Source organism: Peromyscus eremicus, chromosome 8b (assembly GCF_949786415.1).
Source record: "Peromyscus eremicus chromosome 8b, PerEre_H2_v1, whole genome shotgun sequence".
Taxonomy (NCBI): Eukaryota; Metazoa; Chordata; class Mammalia; order Rodentia; family Cricetidae; genus Peromyscus; species Peromyscus eremicus.
Genome location: NC_081424.1, coordinates 1,522,521 through 1,542,511, shown reverse-complemented (window position 1 = coordinate 1,542,511; position 19,991 = coordinate 1,522,521).

The following is a 19,991-nucleotide window of genomic DNA, read 5'->3' as shown; positions in this document are numbered from 1 at the left end:
CAAGGAATAGGAGACCATGGTAAATGAAGACCACATGAGAATAGGAAGAAGCAAAGTGCTGGAGAGGCCCACAGAAATCCACAAAGATGCCCCCACAACAGACTGCTGGCAATGGTCGAGAGACAGCCCGAACTGACCTACTCTGGTGATAGGATGGCCAAACACCCTAATTGTCATACTAGAAACCTCATCCAACTACTGAGGGATCTGGATGCAGAGATCCATGGCTAGGCCCCAGGTGGATCTCTGGGAGTCCAATTAGCGAGAATGAGGAGGGTTTATATGAGAGAGAATTGTTGAGACCAAGGTCAGATAAAGCACAGAGACAAATAGCCAAACGAACGGAAACACATGAAATATGAACCAATGGCTGAGGGGTCACCAACTGGATCAGGCCCTCTGAGTGGGTGAGACAGTTGATTGGCCTGATCTGTTTGGGAGGCATCCAGGCAGTGGGACCGGGTCCTGTGCTCATTGCATGAGTCGGCTGTTTGAAACCTGGGGCCTATACAGGGTCGCTTGGCTCAGCCTGGGAGGAGGGGACTGGACCTACCTGGACTGAGTCTACCAGGTTGATGTCAGTCTGTGGGGAAGGCTTTGCCCTGGAGGAGATGGGAATGGGGGGCGGGCTGGGGGGAAGGTGAGGGGGGAAGGAGGGGGGAGAACAAGGGAATCCGTGGTTGATATGTAGAACTGAATTGTATTGCAAAATAAAAATAAAAAAAAATTAAATAAAAAAAAAAGCTAGCCAGAAACAAGCCTTAAACTGAGGTGAAGCATTCATAACTAATAATAAGTCTCCATTTCATGATTAGGCAGCTAGTGGTCTGAGAAAGCATGCTACATTCAGGATTATCTCCTAACCTACAGGCAGAGAATAAGGAATGTTGAGAGAGCAACAAGAACAACATGAGATATTTGTCTTTCTGTGCCTAATACATTATTCAACAAAATGTCTTCCAAGCTTTCCCATGTTGCTGCAAATTTCATCATATTTATGACTGAAAAATGTATTCCACTGTATATAGATAAAACACTTACTTTACCTGTTCATCCATCTATAGATATCTTCGTTGATTTTATATCTTTGTCATTGTTATAGTACTACAGTATACATAGAGTAAAGTTTAGAAATATACCAATTAGTAGATTGCTCAAGCATATAGTAATTCCATTTCTAGTTACTTAAGGAAAATGTATACTGTTTTCCATGATAGTCACATTAACACACATTTCCACCAACAGTGTTTAAGAGTTCTACTTTTTCATAATTTTGCCCAAATATGTTACTCTTTTAAAATTTCATAAATATTTTAATTTTGACAATTTCATATATGAGAGTACTGTATATCATTTCCAGCCCTCTTTCCTCAACTCCTCACCCCAACTCCCTCTTAGACTCATTACTTCTCCATAATTTTTATGTATACATATACATAGATATAACCTACTAAATCCTTTTATTGTTACTCTTGTGTACACCGGTTATTAGCCATTCAACTAGTATAAGATAACATCTCATTGTGGTTTTGCTGTGTATTTTACCGATTGTGATGTCAAGACAGTTTGTTCTTTTTTTTTAATTTCTTACATTTTACTAGTTCTTTGGGAATTTCAAATGTATTTTGATTATATTCACCCCTTCTGTGGGGTCCCACAGAGACTCCATAGTGTGGCCTTATTCCATCTTAACTCAAGGTCAGAGAGTCCAAGCTTGCTTTTCCCCACATGGCTGCATAATAGGATGTTTTAGCCAAAGTCATGGTCTTATACTCCAAGTCCTAATTACAGGATATTTTGCCATAAGACATGGCTACTAGATGTTTTGAGAATTAAGGAGGTGTTTACATTTGTCTATACTCTGTTCCTTGAACCATAGTGTTCTTGAGAGGGGGAGGTTTTTTCCTCTCCCCTTGCTGGTGTATAAAAAGCGCAAAGCCACACAGAGAAACCCTGTCTCAAGAAACCAAAAAAAAAAAAAAAAAAGCCCATTATGAATAGACTTGGGGTGACTGTATTGACTCAGAGCCCTCCCGAAGCTATCCTGTGTCTCTGTCTTTTTCTCTTATGTCTATGTATCTATTTTTTTTCATATCTATTATTTCTCAATCCAAACTCCCCTATATTAAGGACTGTCTGAAAGTTGGGCTGGACTCAGCAGATGGTGCCTGGATGGTGGGGCCTGGTATGCAGGGTATTCCAGTGGTGGATACCACAATCTGAAGGAAGTGCTCCAAATGTCAGAAGTGGAAGTACGGTGAGAAAATTCGGGAGTAAATTGTAAATATGGGTCAGAGTAATAGTATACAGTTGTTTGTACATTCACTTGGAGATATTTTGAAAGCCAGGAGAGTTAAGGTAAAGCAGCAACAAGTACAGAAATTTTTAGAGTTTGTAGAGGAGCTGGGCTCTTGGTTTCCCAACTATGGGACCTTGGACACAGACTCATGGGGAGAATTGGAGTAAGAATATAACAGCATTATGATAAGCATGGGCCTGAAAAGCTCCCAGTGGATGCTTTTAGCCTATGGGCATTTATTAGGGACAGTTTGGATCTGGACCCTGAGCAGCAAAGGGTGTTTCTCCCTGAAACAGACATAAGTGAAACAAAATCCTCTGCCCCGACAAAGAAGCTGCTAGACATGGATGCCTTTACAAAATTGTTTGATCATGGTCAGTCCGATCCTGGCTATGAAGCTGAGTTGGATGAGCAGAAACACTGGGATGAGACAAAGGAGCAGCTAAAGGTCTTGAGATTTAGTAGTTTCCCTTAACAAAAATTGGAGGCTCTTCAGGTCTCCTCTTCTCAGAAGGGCAGTCCTCTTCGTACCATAGTGGCTGGATTAGAGCCACCTGGTAGGCTGTCTATCAGAATGGAAAAGTCTCCTATGATTGCTATGATACAAAAGCCTCCTGGAGTATGGCAAACCCTCGCCATTAGTCATGCTTCTCCTCTGCAAACCAGTGTTAGAAAAGCTGCCGGCAGAGGGAGGATATGCAAGGATTTCAAACGATTGAACATTGAGACGCCCAGGGCAATATCATATGGGTGCATGCTCCAATTCCATTTAAACAACTCAAGGAATTAAAAATGGCATGCTTTCAGTATGGACCCATTGAATCCTTTACACAGGCTCTGCTAGAAATCATGACTGTAGAGGCCTTGTCTCCCAGGGATTGGAAACAGATGGCCAGAGCCTACCTGTCTGGAGGGGATTATTTGTTATGGAAAACTGAATTTGTGCAACAATGTCAGCCACAGCTGATATAATCAGGCCCAACAAATTCCCATTATTTTGATATGCTTGCCTGAGAAGTCATTTATTGGGAGACATATCAGCTGTTAAATTTTGATGTGGTAGTATGCTCAGGTTAATGCAGCTGCCAAGATGGCCTGAAATAAGCTTCCATCTTCTGGAAGGCAGACTGAGGATTAACAACGATAAAGCAAGGACCTGATGAATTATTTCAAGACTTTGTCTCTAGGCTAATGCAGACAATGGGCAGGTTAAGTGGGGATACAGAAGCTGGACTTTTGCTTGTTAAAAGTTGAAGGCCAGTCAATGGCCTTCAGTGTGGCCAAAGATGGAGACTGTTACACAGCTGCAAATTGGTCAAATTCAGAGTCCTGAGCAAAGTAGCAATGACCTTTCCTGGAAAGATGAAGGTAATAAAGGAACTTTTTGGCCATACATTCCCCACTTGCCTGTAAATTTGTGGTGTCAAGATGTTATGAATCATGTGGGAGTGTATTTATATAGCCCCAATACAGTTGTTGCTAAACAAATGTTTCAACAAGGACTGTTACCTGATCAGGGGTTAGGAAAAAATAATGATGGTCAAACATCACCTTTGCTTCCTCAAGAACGGTCTAATAGAGCTGGAATAGGGTATTTTCGGGAAGGGTCATTGAGCAGCCTTTACTCCATGCAGATCCTATAACTTGGAAATCTGATGATCCTGTGTGGGTGGATCAATGGCCCCTTACATAAGAAAAAATACAAGGCGCCCAGCAGTTAGTACAGGAATAGCTGGATGGTGGCCATATTGAGCCCTCTAATTCTCCCTGGAATTCTCCTATTTTCCTGATTGAAAAGAAGTCTAGAAAATGAAGATTATTACAAGATTTAAGAAAAATTAATGAGAACATGCAACTAATGGGAGCTTTGTAGCCTGGATTGCCCTCCCCTACAGTAATACCAAAGGAAATCTATAAAATTATTTTAGATTTAAAGGGCTGTTTTTATACCATCCCTTTGGCTCCCCAAGATTGTCAAAGATTTGCATTTAGCATTCCATCGGTTAATTTTAAAGAGCCCATGAAGAGATTTCATTGGAAGGTTGTGCCTCAGGAAATGGCTAATTGTCCAACATTGTGCCAGAAATTTGTGGCTCAAGCTATATAAAATATTAGAGATCAATTTCTGCAAGTTTATATTATTCATTATATGGATGATAGTTTGCTTGCCCATAAAAACGATGGAATTTTGCTTGCAACATATGGACAGCTTCAACAGGAACTTGTTGGTGCAGGGTTAGTAATTGCCCCAGAGAAAGTACAGAGACAGACACCTTTTCAGTATTTGGGACATATTTTGTATCCTAATGAAATTAAGCCTCAGAAATTGGAAATTAGGAAAGATAACTTACAAACTTTGAATGATTTTCAAAAATTATTGGGGGATATTCAATGGCTGTGAGCCTATTTGAAATTGTCTATGGGAGATCTTGAGCCCCTCAGTGAGATTCTTAAACAGAACAGTGATCCCAGTTCCCCTAGGTATCTTATAGATGCTGCTAAATGGGTGCTGCTCAGGTGGAGCATGCCATTCAACAACAGCAAGTACGCTATGTTGACTATGCAAAACCACAGAAAACCTGTGTGTTTCCTACATGACATAATTCCAACAGCTGTGTTATGGCAAGATGGGCCGTTACTGTAGTTACATCTGCCTGTATCTCCAGCCCCAGTACTGAACTCTTATTATAAAGCGGTAGCTTGTTTAGTACAGAAAAGCTAGATAGAATCTAGGCAATATTTTGGTAGAGAACCACGTGTGATCAGTGTTCCTTTTACTAAACAACAAGTTGATTGGTTATTTCAAAATAGTGATTCTTGGGCAATTGCTTTTTCTCAGTTTGGGGGCCAAATTGATAAGCATTTTCCAGCTCAATTGTTCAAATTTGTCAAAATGTATTCTTTTATATTTCCTAAGGTTATGATGAAAGATCCTATAAAAGATTCCATGCCAATTTTTATTGGTGATTCCTCCAATGGGAGAGCTGCTTACATTATCAATGGTAAAGGTTATGTAGTACAAACAACTCCAGCTTCATCTCAGATAGTAGAATTATGAGCTGTAGCTGTGGTTTTCCAGCTTCTTATAAATAATTTAATTTGTATACAGATAGTCATCATACCTTCAGAGCCTTTCAAGTTATAGAAACTGTTCCCTGCATTAGGACTAGTAATGGTCAGGTTAGGATGCTGTTTCAGCAAATTCAAGATGCCATTCATCAAAGAAAGTTGCCATGCTCCATGAGTCATACTAGAGTTCATTCCAATCTTCTTGGCCCTTTAGCTGATGGTAATGCATCAGCTGATAAATTAACAGGGATGGTCACCTGATCCTGGTTAGAACTGGCTCAACAGTCACATGCCTTTCATCATCAAAATAGAAGTTTAATAAAACAGTTTGGCCTTACCAGAAAAATTGCTCATCAGATTGTTAAGCAATGTGATGTGTGCCTGTAGTATTTGCCTGTGCCTCACTTTGGGGTAAATCCTAAATGCCTTCTTCCTAATCACTTATGGCAAATTGATGTTACTCATGTTGTGGAATTTGGCAAATTAAAATATGTGCATATGTGCTGTGGGATGTTCTGTATGGCAAATGTGTTGCTGATTAGTCAATAAATAAAACACTGATTGGCCATTGGCTAGGCAGGAAGTGTAGGCGGGACCAGGAGGAGAATAAAGCTGGGAAGTGGAAGGCTGAGTCAGAGAGACACTGCCAGCCGCCACGATGACAAACAGCATGTGAAGATACCGGTAAGCCACAAGCCACGTGGCAAGGTGTAGATTTATAGAAATGGATTAATTTAAGCTGTAAGAACAGTTAGCAAGAAGCCTGCCTCGGCCATACAGTTTGTAACCAATATAAGTCTCTGTGTTTACTTGGTCGGGTCTGAGCGGCTGTGGGACTGGCAGGTGAGAGAGATTTGTCCTGACTGTGGGCCAGGCAGGAAAACTCTAGCTACACATGTGACAATAGATACCTATTCAGGGCTTTTGATGGCCACTGCATAAAGTGGGGAAGCCACCAAGCATGTGATAGTTCATTGCTTAAAATGTTTTTCATATATGGGAATTCTTAAAATTATAAAAACGAATAATGGATCCAGATATATTAGTAAAGCATTTCAACAATTTTTCCCACAATGGCAAATTGAGCATAAAATAGGCATTCCTCATAATCCTCAAGGACAAAGCATCATTGAGCAAGCCCAAAGCAGTTTTAAGATGGAGCTTCAAAAAATTAAGTGGGGAGAGTTATACCCTCTGTCACCACATAATTAATTGTGAATTTTTTGAGTGTGGATGCCTTTGAGCAAACTGCCATGGACAGATTTTGGCATGATGGCACCCAGCGAACTTTTGCTCAGGTAAAATGGAAAGATCTTTGCACTAGATTATGGAAGGGTCCTGACCCTGTTGTAATATGGGGTGGAGGGGCATGTTTGTGGTTTTTCACAGGAAGAAAATGAAGCTCAATGGTTGCCTGAGCACTTGTTGCATTGTGGGGAACAGAAGAATGCTGGCCCTGATGGCACTGTAGCTGCTGACACTCCCCCAGAGGAATTGGAGTGAGATTTGATGAACCTGTGTTCCTGATCCTCCTTGTTACATCCTGCAATCTGGGAAGGGAAGGAATGATTCCCAGCTTCCTGATAGACCTGCTGCACAAATTTCCCAGATGTCTATGAGTCCTAATTATTCTGAATCTGGTTGAGGAACGCCTCACTTTTGTAACTGGGTGTTTGGCCATTTATATACACTATATCTTGGATGTGTAGGCTGCCTTTGCCAGTATAGTGTTCATCTGCTGATTACCTAAAGGAAATAGAAGGCCTGGAGAACAGCTGCCTCAGAGTTTTCCCCCCTATGGGAAAGAGACTCACTGGAGCAATCAAACACTATGATTGGTCAGGAAATCAAATTGGAGGTACTTAAAGAGCCCCCCCCCCAGCCCCCAGACTGATGAGAAGGAGTTGGGACAAAGGTTTTGCTGCTATTTGATATTCGGGGATTAAGCAGTTTGTAGTTCAAAGCCAATCTTTGGGTGGTGTTTGTCAGCTTGGTGGCATTATCATAGTCTATGAGAAATCATCATTGTGGGATTGCATTATCTTTTCAAAGACTTCAAAGGTCACTATTAGGCATGGTCATGGTTCACTAAAGAAAATCTTTTTTGTGGGACATTTTTTCTGGATGATTTGTCCTTTTTCATCAGATGGCTCATTTGTCCAGTGATCTTCAGATTCCTTAGCCTTCATTCTCCTGAAAGACAAAAGCAAAACCCTTCCCCAATCCTAACAATGGGAAGGTCCTATTGGGCAAGTTATATCTGATCAAATGAAAAGCTTTTGTTAGTCATATAAGTTAATTTAAATTAAATGGTCATGCTGGTTGATGAACTATCAATTCTTCTAATTAAGAGGTCTCTCTTGTTCAAATTGATAGTATCCATAGCTCCCATGGCAACAAAAGCAAAACCTCACCCCAACGTAACACATATCCTGGTTTACATTCTGAGGTTAGCACATCTTTAAAGTATACAGACTGATTTAATTCTGTAGTTTTTTCTATTAATCGATGTATCTCCATAGCTGTTGTTCCTTTCTCATCAGCACTGAGAAAATTTGAAGTTAATAAAGCATTATGTAATCTATTTCTGGGGGTCTTTGTTAACCCTTTCTGTTTATGTAGCATACCCTTTAGAGTTCCATTTGATCTTCCTATGACTGTTTGGCCTGTAGGTTTATGTGGTATACCTGTAATATGCTTTATATTGTAATAAGCAAAAAACTGTTTCATTTTACCAGAGACATCCTGGAGCATTGTCAGTCTTAATTTGTACAGGTATAATCATGGTGGCCATAACTTCTAGTAAATGTGTGATTACAGAATCAGTCCTTTTAGAACTCAGAGCAGTTGCCCATTGAAATCCTGACTAGGAATCAATGGTGTGGTGTACATATTTTAATTTTCCAACTCTCCAAAATGAAACACATACATCTGCCAGATTTCATTCCTCTGAGTACCCTTTGGGTTGTATTCTGCTGGTAGTGGAGTTTGATTATATAAAGAACAAGTAGGACATTTCCTTGGCTTGTTGCCAGGTTATGGGAAAATCTTTTTTTTTAACCTTTACTATTGACATGTTGGTTTTTATGAAATTCTGAAGCCTCCAGCACATTTCCTATCAAAAGTTTATCAATCTCATCATTGCCTTGTGCTGGAGGGTCTGGCAGACTTGTATGGGATCAGATTGAGTTACATATAAGGGATGATTCCTATTCCTGGTTATTTCTTGTAACTGAATAAATAACAAAGTTAATTCTGACTCATCAAGAATAAATTCAGCACTTTTAATGTGTAAGACCACATTTTCAGCATACTGGGAGTCAGTAACTATGTTGAGAGTTTCCAAAAAATCCATTAATACCATCAGAACAGCATATAATTCCAATTTTTGGACAGAATTATAGGGACTTTGAATCACTTTTCCTTAAATATTCTGATTTGTAACCTGCCTTTCCTGACTTATTTGCCTCAGTACAAACTGTAGGGGCTCCAGATATCGGTGTTTCCTGTGCAATGAGAGGCAGTATCCAGTTAGTTCTCTTTATAAGTTGAGTTCTATTGCTTTTGGAATATTTGTTGTTAATCTATCCAAAAAAAATTACTACAACCTTTTTACCAAGGTTCACGTTCTGCCCATAATTTATCAGTTTCATCATTAGTTAAAGATACTATTATTCCTGCTAATTGATGAAGTATAGCTGGAGAGCTTCTCTCCAGCTCCTGCCAAGCCCCAACAGTCCTGCAGCCCACTTATAAAATAAACACACAGACTTTTATATTGTTTAAACTGTTTGGCCTAATGGCTCAGGCTTTTAGCTATCTAGTTCTAATATCTTAAATCAACCCATTTCTATTCATCTATAAGTTGCCACGTGGCTCGTGGCCTACCAGTATCTTAACATCTTCTCATGGCGGTGGCTGGTAGCGTCTCTCTGCCTCAGCCTTCCTGTTCCCACAATTCTCTTCTCACTTTGTCCTGCCTATACTTCCTGCCTGGCTACTGACCAATCAGTGTTTTATTTATTAAATCAGAGCAACACATTTAACATACAGAACATCCCACAGCAATGAAGTATCAATTTTCCTTTTAAAATCAATTCAGGATCTTTTCCACATAAGTTTTTAATTTTTCACTCTGTTTATTTGGTAGAAATATCCATTCCAATATAATTAAATTAAAATCCATTAAAATTCCTGTAGGAGAATGCTTCGAGGGTAAAATAACCAAAATGAGATCAATCTTTGTATCCAAGTGATCCACATGTGCATCCTGTATTTTCTTTTCCACCAAAGCCAATTCTCTCTCAGCTTCAGCTGATAATTCTCTTGGACTATTTAAGTCCTTGTCACACTCTAAGGTTTTGAACAAATTACTCAGTTAATCACTTTTTACCCCAATAGTGGTCCGTAGATTGGAAATATCTCCTAATAGTCTTTGAAAGTCATTAAGAGTCCATAATCAGTCTCTCCTAATTTGCACCTGTTGGGGTCTAACTTTTTGTAGACCTATTTTATATCCTAAATAATTAATAGAATCTGCTCTTTGTATCTTTTCAGAAGCAATTTGAAGTCTCCAACAAGGCAAAATTTTCTTTACTTCTTCAAACATTCTTTCTAAAGTATTTACATTTGAATCAGCTAGTAAAATGTCATCCATGTAATAATAAACTATAGATTGAGGAAATTGTTTACATATTAATTCCAACAGCTGTTGTACAAAATATTGGCACAGGGTTGGGCTATTTAACATTCCCTGTGAGAGAACCTTCCATTGATATCTCTTAACAGGCTGAGAATTATTATATGTAGGCACCATGAAGGCAAATTTTTCTCTGTCTTTTTCTTGTAATGGTATTAAACTGATAATGATAAGAGGTCATCCTTTAGGTAACAGAGAAGGCAAAGGAATTTCAGATTGTACAGAGCCCATTAGCTGAATTATCTTGTTAACAGCTTTTAGATTTGTTACCATTCTCCATTTAGCAGATTTCTTTTTAACAACAAATACAGGAGCATTCCAAGGGCTGGTTGATTCTTCAATATACTGAGCATTTAACTACTCTTGTACCAGCTGTTCTAAGGCCTGTAGTTCTCTGTTGTTAAAAACCTTTGCTGAACCCATACAGGCTTGTCTGTTAACCATTTTAAGATTTTGGTGTCTTTGAAATATCAGCAGCTGTTGTGTCTTGTTCTTGTACAATCTGGATAGTTGGTGACTGTTCTTTATAACACTTCCTAATATTTTCTCAGAAACATATGTTACTTTATGGTTCATTTCTGAGATTGGAGGAATGTTAAACTGGGCATTCCATTGCTGTAACAAATCATGTCCCCATAAATTCATAGCTATATTAGACACATATGGCTTCAATTTTCCTCTCTGTCCTTCTAGCCCTATACATTTGACCCATCTCATGCACTATTTCACTTGGGAGAATGTTCCAATTCCTAAAAATTGAACATTTACCTCATGAAGATGCCAATTTGGATGCCAAAATTCTGATGCAATTATTGTTACATCTGTACTTGTGTTTACAAGACCTTCAATGATAATGTCATTTATTCATATTTTTAATTTTGGTCTTTGTTCATTTATAGAAGTTTGCCAAAAATTTCACTTTATGGTTTCTATCAAATTTTTTGTTCTTTCTTCTACAACTGCTCTATCACCCTGAGCAATATGTTTTTTTACAATAGGCATTAAGTTCTTTAATTGCTCTGAGAAGGAGTTTCTTCCATGGTGACAGGAAAGGACTGAACCGAATTTGACATGGGGGCCTGAGAGAGGCCCCTCAAGGAGTTTCCTGACAGCAAATGCAAAGGCTTACCTTGTCTGTCCCTTGCTGATCTACATTTGCTATACTGTCAGCATCATCCAGAAGGGAGAGTCATTCTGTTGGGATTATTCCTTGAGAAAACATTATTTCTAGGAACACCCTGTTTACAGTCACTTTTTAGGTGACCTTGTTTACCATAATTGAAACATTTGACGTTATTATTTTTCTTCAAACCTCTGGGAATAACTTCTCCTTTCCAAGCATCACCATGATCACGAGATTCAACATTAATTCTATCTCAGATACATTCCTCCAAGGGTGCTGATCTTACCTTTAATGACCTAATTACCCTTTTGCATTGGGCATTAGCATTTTCAAAAGCCAGAGATTCAGTTATTATTTGCCTAGCTTCTGAATTTGGTATCATTCTATTTCCTGCTGACTTCAGTCTTTGTAAGAAATCAGTGAAGGTTTCTTTTGGGCCCTGGGTAACTTTTGTAAATGACTTAATTTTCCTTCCTACTTCTTCAATTCTGCCCCAAACATTCAAGGCTGCTATTCAGCATAAAACTAGAGTTGGTAATCATATAAAGATTGTCTTTGTATTACAAGTTGACCACAAGTTTAACATCTGCTTCACAAAAGATGAGTGGATGCCATATGAGATTATTGCTTCTTTGAATCTCCTCAATCTAACATTTGCACAGGAGTCCAATCAGCTTGTATCCAGTCTTGGAGATATCTGTCATTTGGTAGTTTCTGTAAGGTTATTGGATAAATTAAGCAGCCTTAGGCTGTTTCTCTGTAACTTTATAATGAAATGCTGAGATTGGTTGTCCTTTAAATTCTTCTGTCTCTGTCTGAATATCTCTATGATCTGTTTTAACAGGTTTTTCTAAATCTTTTTTCTTGGCACTCATATTAACCAACATTTTTAATGATAAAACAGAAATGATCAACCAAATAATATTTATAATTGACATTACATAAATCCCATTAACATTAATTATCCTCTCATTTAATTGTTCCATTTTCAGAACATCAATCATATTATCAAACAGAGACCAAACTCCCTCCACTGTAAAAATGTTTCCCATGTTTTAATGTGGCCAAAAAAAACTTTCTTTTAACTTATTCTTCCACTTAAGAAATCCCAGTTGACTCACCAAATCTGCTGACAGTGACAGTTCAGATGACGGTGTGACAGCAGCCCAAGGAGGGGACCCAGAGAAAGCCAAAACTCACCAGAAGAGGAAAGAAGTGAAAGTTCCAGGTATCCGCACTGGGAAAATGTGCAAAAGTGGCTAACTCCTGTGGTTTTGGAGCCCCAAAACTATGGAGTTTGCTGCAGAAAGGCTGCAACAAAAATCTTAGCTGGCAGGGTAGGGACTCTGGCCTTATGTAGCTCTAGCAAGCGGCTTTTTCATGAATTCATGCCCCAAAAGTTGGATGCCAGATCTTACATGACTTGCTGAATGGCCTTTTAATAAAAATCCCAGTACTAGATATTGGGGTAAATGCTGACAGATCAGAAAGACAAAGGAACAAGCCCCTGACACCTCTTACCTCTCCAACTCCAGGAATCCTCTGACTGAATGTCTCTGAGTCCCCAGCTGAAAAGCCTTCAGCACAAAAGGCTTTTAGTTCCTGTCTCCTCGTGCCTTACATACCTTTCTCTGTCCAGCCATATCACTTCTTTCTTAGTGCTGGGATTAAAGGAGTGTGACTCCCAAATGCTGAGATTAAAGATGTGTGCTACCACTGCCTGGCTCTGTTTCTCTCATAGACTGGGTCAATCTTATGTAATCCAGGGTGGCTTTGAACTCACAGAGATCCAGATGGATCTCTGCCTCCTGAGTGCTAGGATTAAAGGTGTGTAATTCCACTGCCTGGCTTCTATGTTTAATTTAGTGGCTTGTTCTGTCCTCTGATCTTCAGGCAAATTTTATTAGGGTATACAATGTATCATTACAGTATTCTATCTTCCTTGCCTTGAAATTACCCATGACACCTTACAAAATGTTTTACATGATCACTCCTACATCCACCAAGGTTTTTTACAAAGAGACTTACAATACATACCAGAGAAAAGACAGAATCTTCAGCAAATAGTATTGGTCAGAAAGGATATAAAATAATAAAACCTGGAGGCAGGAAGTGAAGCAGAAGCCATGGAAAATGTTGTTTACTGGCTTGCTCCTCATAGCTTGTTCAACATGCTTTCATATATCATCCATGACCACCTATCCAGGAATGGCACCATCTCCTTTAGAATAGGCCTGCTCACATAAATCAGTAATCAAGAAAATGACCCACAGGCTAATCCACAGGCCAATCTTAGGAACACTTTCTCAATGGAAATAACTTCTGAAATCACTCTATCCTGTGTCAAGCTGACAGAAAAACTATCTAGTACATCTACTAAATGTCTTTTCTGTAAATTCAGAGAATATCCTAAGGCAATTTACAACCAGAACACTACAGTTATTCTTTCCAATTTCTGAAGCCAATCATTGGCTTTCTGTTTTAGTTACCATCTTACTCTTGTAACAAAATACAGAGCAAGACGTACCATAAGGAAGAAGGGACTTACTTTGGATCACAGTTTAAAGGTACAGTCCACCATAGTGAGGGAGGCATGGCAGCCAAAGACTCCTAAGGTATGATGGACAGAAGAATGAGGCAGCTGATCACTTTGTACTGGTAATCAGGAAAGAGAAAGACATAATGTTGATATTTAGCTTACTTTGTAATTTTTGTTTGTTTGTTTTTGTTTTAAGTATTTTTACTCAATGAGGGACTCCCATCCATGTGATGTTGCTGTATCAGGTAAGTCTGCCTTCCTCAGTTGAACTCTCTAGAAATGCTTTCATACACATGCTCAGAGATGTGTCTCTTGAGAGTTTCCAAACCTAGTCAAATTGACAATGAAGATCAATCATCAAAATAGCATACTAGACTCTTTTAACTTCTCAGAACAATTGGCTTCTATGACTATAGGAGATGCAGAAATTTAATGATGATAACTGCCTATTGTAGTGGCCACTTAAGTATTCCTTTAATCCAATGTAACGTGCTCTTGTATGCTTCAATCTTTATGATATCCAACTTTTTTTAAAGTTTTAGAGAATTTAAAAGTTATTTAATCAAGAGTGTACACAGCTATAATTCCATCACTCAAGAGGCAGAGTTAGGAGGATTATAAATTCAAGGCCAGTGTGGGTGTGCTACAGAGTGAGAACCTATCTAATACACAAGCTTATTTAATCTTTTTAATCTTAAATGAATCTTTTAGCTAACTGGGGTAACATAACAAAATACTAAAGACTGGGCAGCACATACAACATAAATTCATTGTCTCGTGGTTCTGGAGATGAATGAAATAAGCCACAAACAGAAAATATTGTATGATTCTATTTATAAGAAGTGGCTAGAATAGGGAATTTCATAGACAGGAGATACAACAGAATTTACTGGCACTGAGAGGCAAGGGCAGTGTTTAATTGTAGACTGAAGTTTCTCAGTCCCACCCAGGCAGCAGCCGTTTTTATAAAATAAATACGTAGAGGCTTAATATTAATTACAAGCTGTTTTGTCTATGGCTCAGGCTTATTGATAGCTAGGTATTACATCTTAAATTAACCCATTTCTATTAATATGTATTTTGCCATGTGGGCATGGTATTACGAGTCTGCTGGCATCTTGCTCTTTGGGTGGCTGGATGGTGTCTACCCTGACTCTGCCTTTCTTCTCTCTGTATCTTTCCTTGGATTTCTAGCCTGGCTATAACCTGTCTTGCCATAGACCAGAGCACCTTCTTTATTAACCAGTGGTAGAAACACATATTCATAGCACATAGAAAGACTTTCCCATAGCAGTTAATGTATAGTTTCTATCTGAGATGATAAAAATCTTCTAAAAGTAGATAGTAGTAACAGCTACATAAAATTGTACATATACTAAATGCAACCAAACTATACAATTAAGATGGCAAATTTTATTATATATAAAGAGCGTTTTGCAAACACACACACACACACACACACACACACACACACACACACACACACACATTTGGTTCCCAGATCATTCCAAAACTGTAGACTTCCCCAATGCCCTTCTTCGTATGAATGTCTTACCAGTTGGTAAGATCTGACAAATGTAAAATTAAAAATTTTACCATACAGTTTATTCATTTATTTTTAAGGGTTTTTTGTTTTGTTTTTGAGATAGGATCTCAATGTGTAGCTCTGGCTGGCCTGGAACTCAGGATGTAGGCCAAGCTGGTCTCAAACTCATACAGATTGACTTGCTTTAGCTTTCGGAATGCCTCACCATGCCCAGCTAAGTTTACTTCTGATAAGGGGTCAAATTCCAGGAGTGACTTAAGATCTGTCATGAAATATGATCCCTGATATTTGTATATTGGAAGTAATCATTTGGGCAATGAGGGGTGTCTCTGAGTTCAATGGAGATCCTTTTCCCATCTTAGGTGGGCTTTAACCTGACTTAGGTTGCTAGACCCTTATGTTCACACAAAGCTTCCACTTAATCAGTAGCTTTCAAAGAATGAGATCCACAGACCACAGAGGTCAAGTTTTTTGGAACATGTCTTCTGGATTCACAGGTGAGAAGAGAAAGGGAGAAGGCAAAGATCATGCCAAGCAAGAATAGGTCCTCAGAAATGAGAAACCATTGAGGGTCACTGCCTTATAGTTAATATGGCTCTACTAGATGGAGGTACTAGGAAGAGATGAAGTGTTTCGTCTGGTGAGAACAAAACTGCTAAGAAATTTTAGCACATTTCCAGCATTTTAGCCAAGGAAATATTGTTCACAATCAGGGTCCTCTCCCCTAAACTGCCTGACAAGTTTCTGTCTACTATCCCCATAAATAAGTTGTGAGGCAACAAATAATACTCAAGTGGGATTTCTAGGGAGATTTGCAGTAAATCTGCTAAAGGCACAGTCAGTTCTTGATCATAAGCTACACAATAGTGTGGTTTCTTTCTCTGAGAAATTTTTAAGTGTTATGATTTAAAATCTTACAATGATGAATAGAATTTTTGAAGGGGAAAGTAACAAAATTACATAAGAGGTAAGCCTCCTTGCTGAGAAATGACATGAGTTCTCAGTGAGAAATAAAGGTTACACAGCAGGAAACAGCATCAAGTTTAGGGAAGATCCTAAAACCAAGTCAGAAGTCCCTGGTTCAGTGAGAGGCTGAAAAGAGCACTTCATTAGTGATGATAGCAGTGGTGTTGCATTGGCACTCTACAGTACTGTCCAGAGCAGTCATTTAAAGATAAGTAGAATGGTTTGTGATTGGGAAAACTCAAGTCTATGAAGCTTTTCCAGAGGTAATTTAATATCACAAAGTACTTAATATTTAGATTTCCAAAAAAATCTCTGCTACCAAGGACAAAATCAATCACATAAAAATATGATGATTTTTAGAAGTTGGGAACCCACTGCTTTTAGGAGCCATTGAAAGCCAGGAAATCCATTAATTATTTCTTAGTAATATAAGAAATTTCTGAGTAACTTCAATTCTGTCAAAGCTGAATTCACTCTCTGTAGGATAAACTATATCTCAGATAATACACTGTATGAAAAATGAGGTCAGTTTTGCAGGCTGGAGAATAAATAGAAGCCAGTCTTCCAGATCATCTCTTTACAACATTGCAAAAGGTCACCACATCTCAGATAACATTCACAATCCTGAAGATCACGGTGAAATGAGTAAGACAGGAATGCACTGCTGTAAACCCCTACAAGAACTGAAGTACGATCATCTTTTTTAGAATAAAAGTACAATAGACTACTTGAGTTTATCACAGATTAACCTCAGAATGAAAAGAAACACCAGTGGGGCTGGGAGATGGCTCAACAGTTAAGAACACTTATTGTTCTTCCAGAGGACTGGAGTTTAATTCCTAGTGTTGGCTAACAACCACCTTAACCTGCCACCATTACTCATCTTGACATTTGGGGGCATGGACAGAGGAGAGATACCCTCCCCCCTCAACCTCTGGCCCATCAATGCCTGAGACTGGTGGAGGAGCTGGCCCTGGAGTCATTAAGAGCATGAGGACTGTCCCTGCCCCTCACCAGCTGCAGCACTCAGGAGAGTGGCCCCTGTACCTCACCTGGGCAACACAGTAGAGCTGTCCCTGATGGGTGTAGATGTGGGAAAGCCAACCCTGAGGGCATGAAAACAGGAGAACTGGCCTCACCTTGCTCATCACTGCAGGAGGTGAACTAGCCAGGGCAATGATGGAGACCTCACCCTGGTGGTGAGGACAAGGGAGAGCTGGCAGGCAGACCAACCCTGCAGCTGCCCAGGCCCAGAACCAGGGTTATGACTTGGCCCACCCTAACATCCACCCCATCTATGATCTACTGGAGCACATGAAGGGACCTGACCTGCAGGCCCAAAGCTGCAGGATCTCTACAACACAGGTCAACAACAGGATATCCAAGAAGAATCCCAGTGAGGGCCCAGCATTGATAGAGTAGTAACAAGAGGCCTCTTTGCCATGAACACTTGCAAGTAAAGATACATGGACAAGGGGTTTACTGCATGACTCACTGTGTCACACTGCAGCTTCTGTGATGAGATTTTTCATTTTTTTCCTCTTCCTTTTCCCCCCCTTTTTTCTCTTAAATTTTGTTTTACTGGAGGGGGTGAAGGGATGGGAAGATGAAGGGATCAAAATACATGATATAATAAAAGATACATAGAATAAATAAAAAGAAAGTTAAAAAATCAAGACATCTGTAAAGAAAAAGAAACAAAATGAAACAAAGACTATGAGAAAATGGAAAACAAAACAAAAATCTTAACTCCAGTTCCAAGGGATCTGACACCCTCTTCTGGCTTTTGCAGGCATTACATGGACATGGTGTACAGGCATACATATGGACAAAACAAGTAAAATAAAAATAATAAATCTCAAAAAAAAAAACCCACTGGCAGGCTTCACATGTGACTAAGCTAATGTATTTAGCTTATTTTATGTAGCGTGCATGAGTGTTTTGTCTGTCTGTCTGTCTATGTATCATGTGCATGCCTGGTGTCTGCCTGCAGAGCCCAGAAAAGTGTATCAGATTCCCTGGAATGGAGGTTACAGGAAGTTATGAGCCACTAAATGAGTACTGGGAACTGAACCATGGTCCTCTGAAAAAGCAACAAATGACTACTGAGCTACTTCTCCAGCCTCTAAGTTGATACAATTAGAGAGTCTCTAAGTAACAGGTATCTGGGAAGAAAGGAATGACTTACCTTTTATAAAGTTCACTCCAAAGTAAGGTGCTATAGTTTAATATGTGATCTAGCTATGGGATAAATGGCTCAAGGACTACAGAGATGAAGAGAATGTTTATTTTCTCTTTCTTTCCTTTCTCCCAGTCTTTTATAAACCTAGATTACTGGATGGTGTAGCAGGACAAACTTGTCTTCAGTTTTCAGGCCTGTCAAGGCACCTACCTACTGGTGACTTTCATGGCAAAGGCCTGTCACCTCTAAGAGGCACTGTGACCTGATTCTGCAGACAGTAAACCTCACATCTTGAAGGAATAATATCATAACTTAATTCCAGTAGGAAAATAATAAATGTAGGTTATGTACAAGAAAGATTATACTCTCCCAAGTACTCAGTATTAAGCCAGTGAAGAAAGGGGAAGGGACCTGTATTCAGGACTACAAAAACTGTTCTTTGAACTCCCACAGCATGCCTACCATGTCAGTTAGGCTGGAGTCAGGTTCTACAGAACTATAAATGAACTGCTTCACTGTGGCTTCTTGGGGGCTCTTGAATTTATCATTATAAAGTTAGGTCCTCATTCCCCACACCTCAAATCATAAATGTACTGTAAGATTGTTGAATCCTTGGGGATGGGTGGAGGAGAGGTACTGATCATCTTTAGATAAAGGGATATGTATGAAAACAGAACACGAGTTCATAATGACAGTGTTCGGGATTTGATTCCATGGGGAATCAGAAGATGACTCTACCTGAACTTAAAATCCTGATGACTTTCCATCCTCACCCTTGGTTTTCTGGATAAGAATTACTTGCCTGTCACAAGGATGAATAAAAATGTAACAGAAACTATTTGAGTTTCAATTATTGACTTGATGATCTTCTTAGTTTCTCATTTTAGAGGAGACTGTAAATGGCTAGGGACAATTTAAACCTTCGTTAGTTTATCCTGATGAATTCTGCCAAAAATTAGCAGAATGTTTTGTCCACAGGAATCCGCCACTACGAGATGGTCTTCAATGTGGTCTACATTTAGATATGAAATTACCAAAAAGAATAAAATGTTCAATTGAACTAGAAACCTATGGTTTATGAACAGAAAAATCCTAAAGGATCTAACGCAGAGTGGGTGGGAAATATTTGATTTAACAACTTGACAGTTTCCCTAAACCTTTTTCAGTGTTCTGTGCAGTTCTTTCTATTTTTATACCTTTTTGCATATAAGATTACTCTAGCCAGGCAGTGGTGGTGCATGTCTTTAATACTAGCACTCAGGGGGCAGAGGCAAGTGGATCTCTGAGGGTTCCAGGCCAGCCTGGTCTAAAGAGCTGTGCAGCCAAGGCTACACAAAGAAACCCTGTCTCAAATAAAATAAAATAAAATAAAATAAAATAAAATAAAATAAAATAAAATAAACAAATGAGATTATTCTAAATATTATTGAGTGCTTATTCTAAACATATCAATTCTTATTGACCTAGAAGCCTGCATTTTTTTGTTCTTCAAACTACTCTAAATCCCCCTCAAGTTTTGTTTTCTCTATGCTTACAGAAGTCTTTGACAATGGCTTTCTATAGAGTGC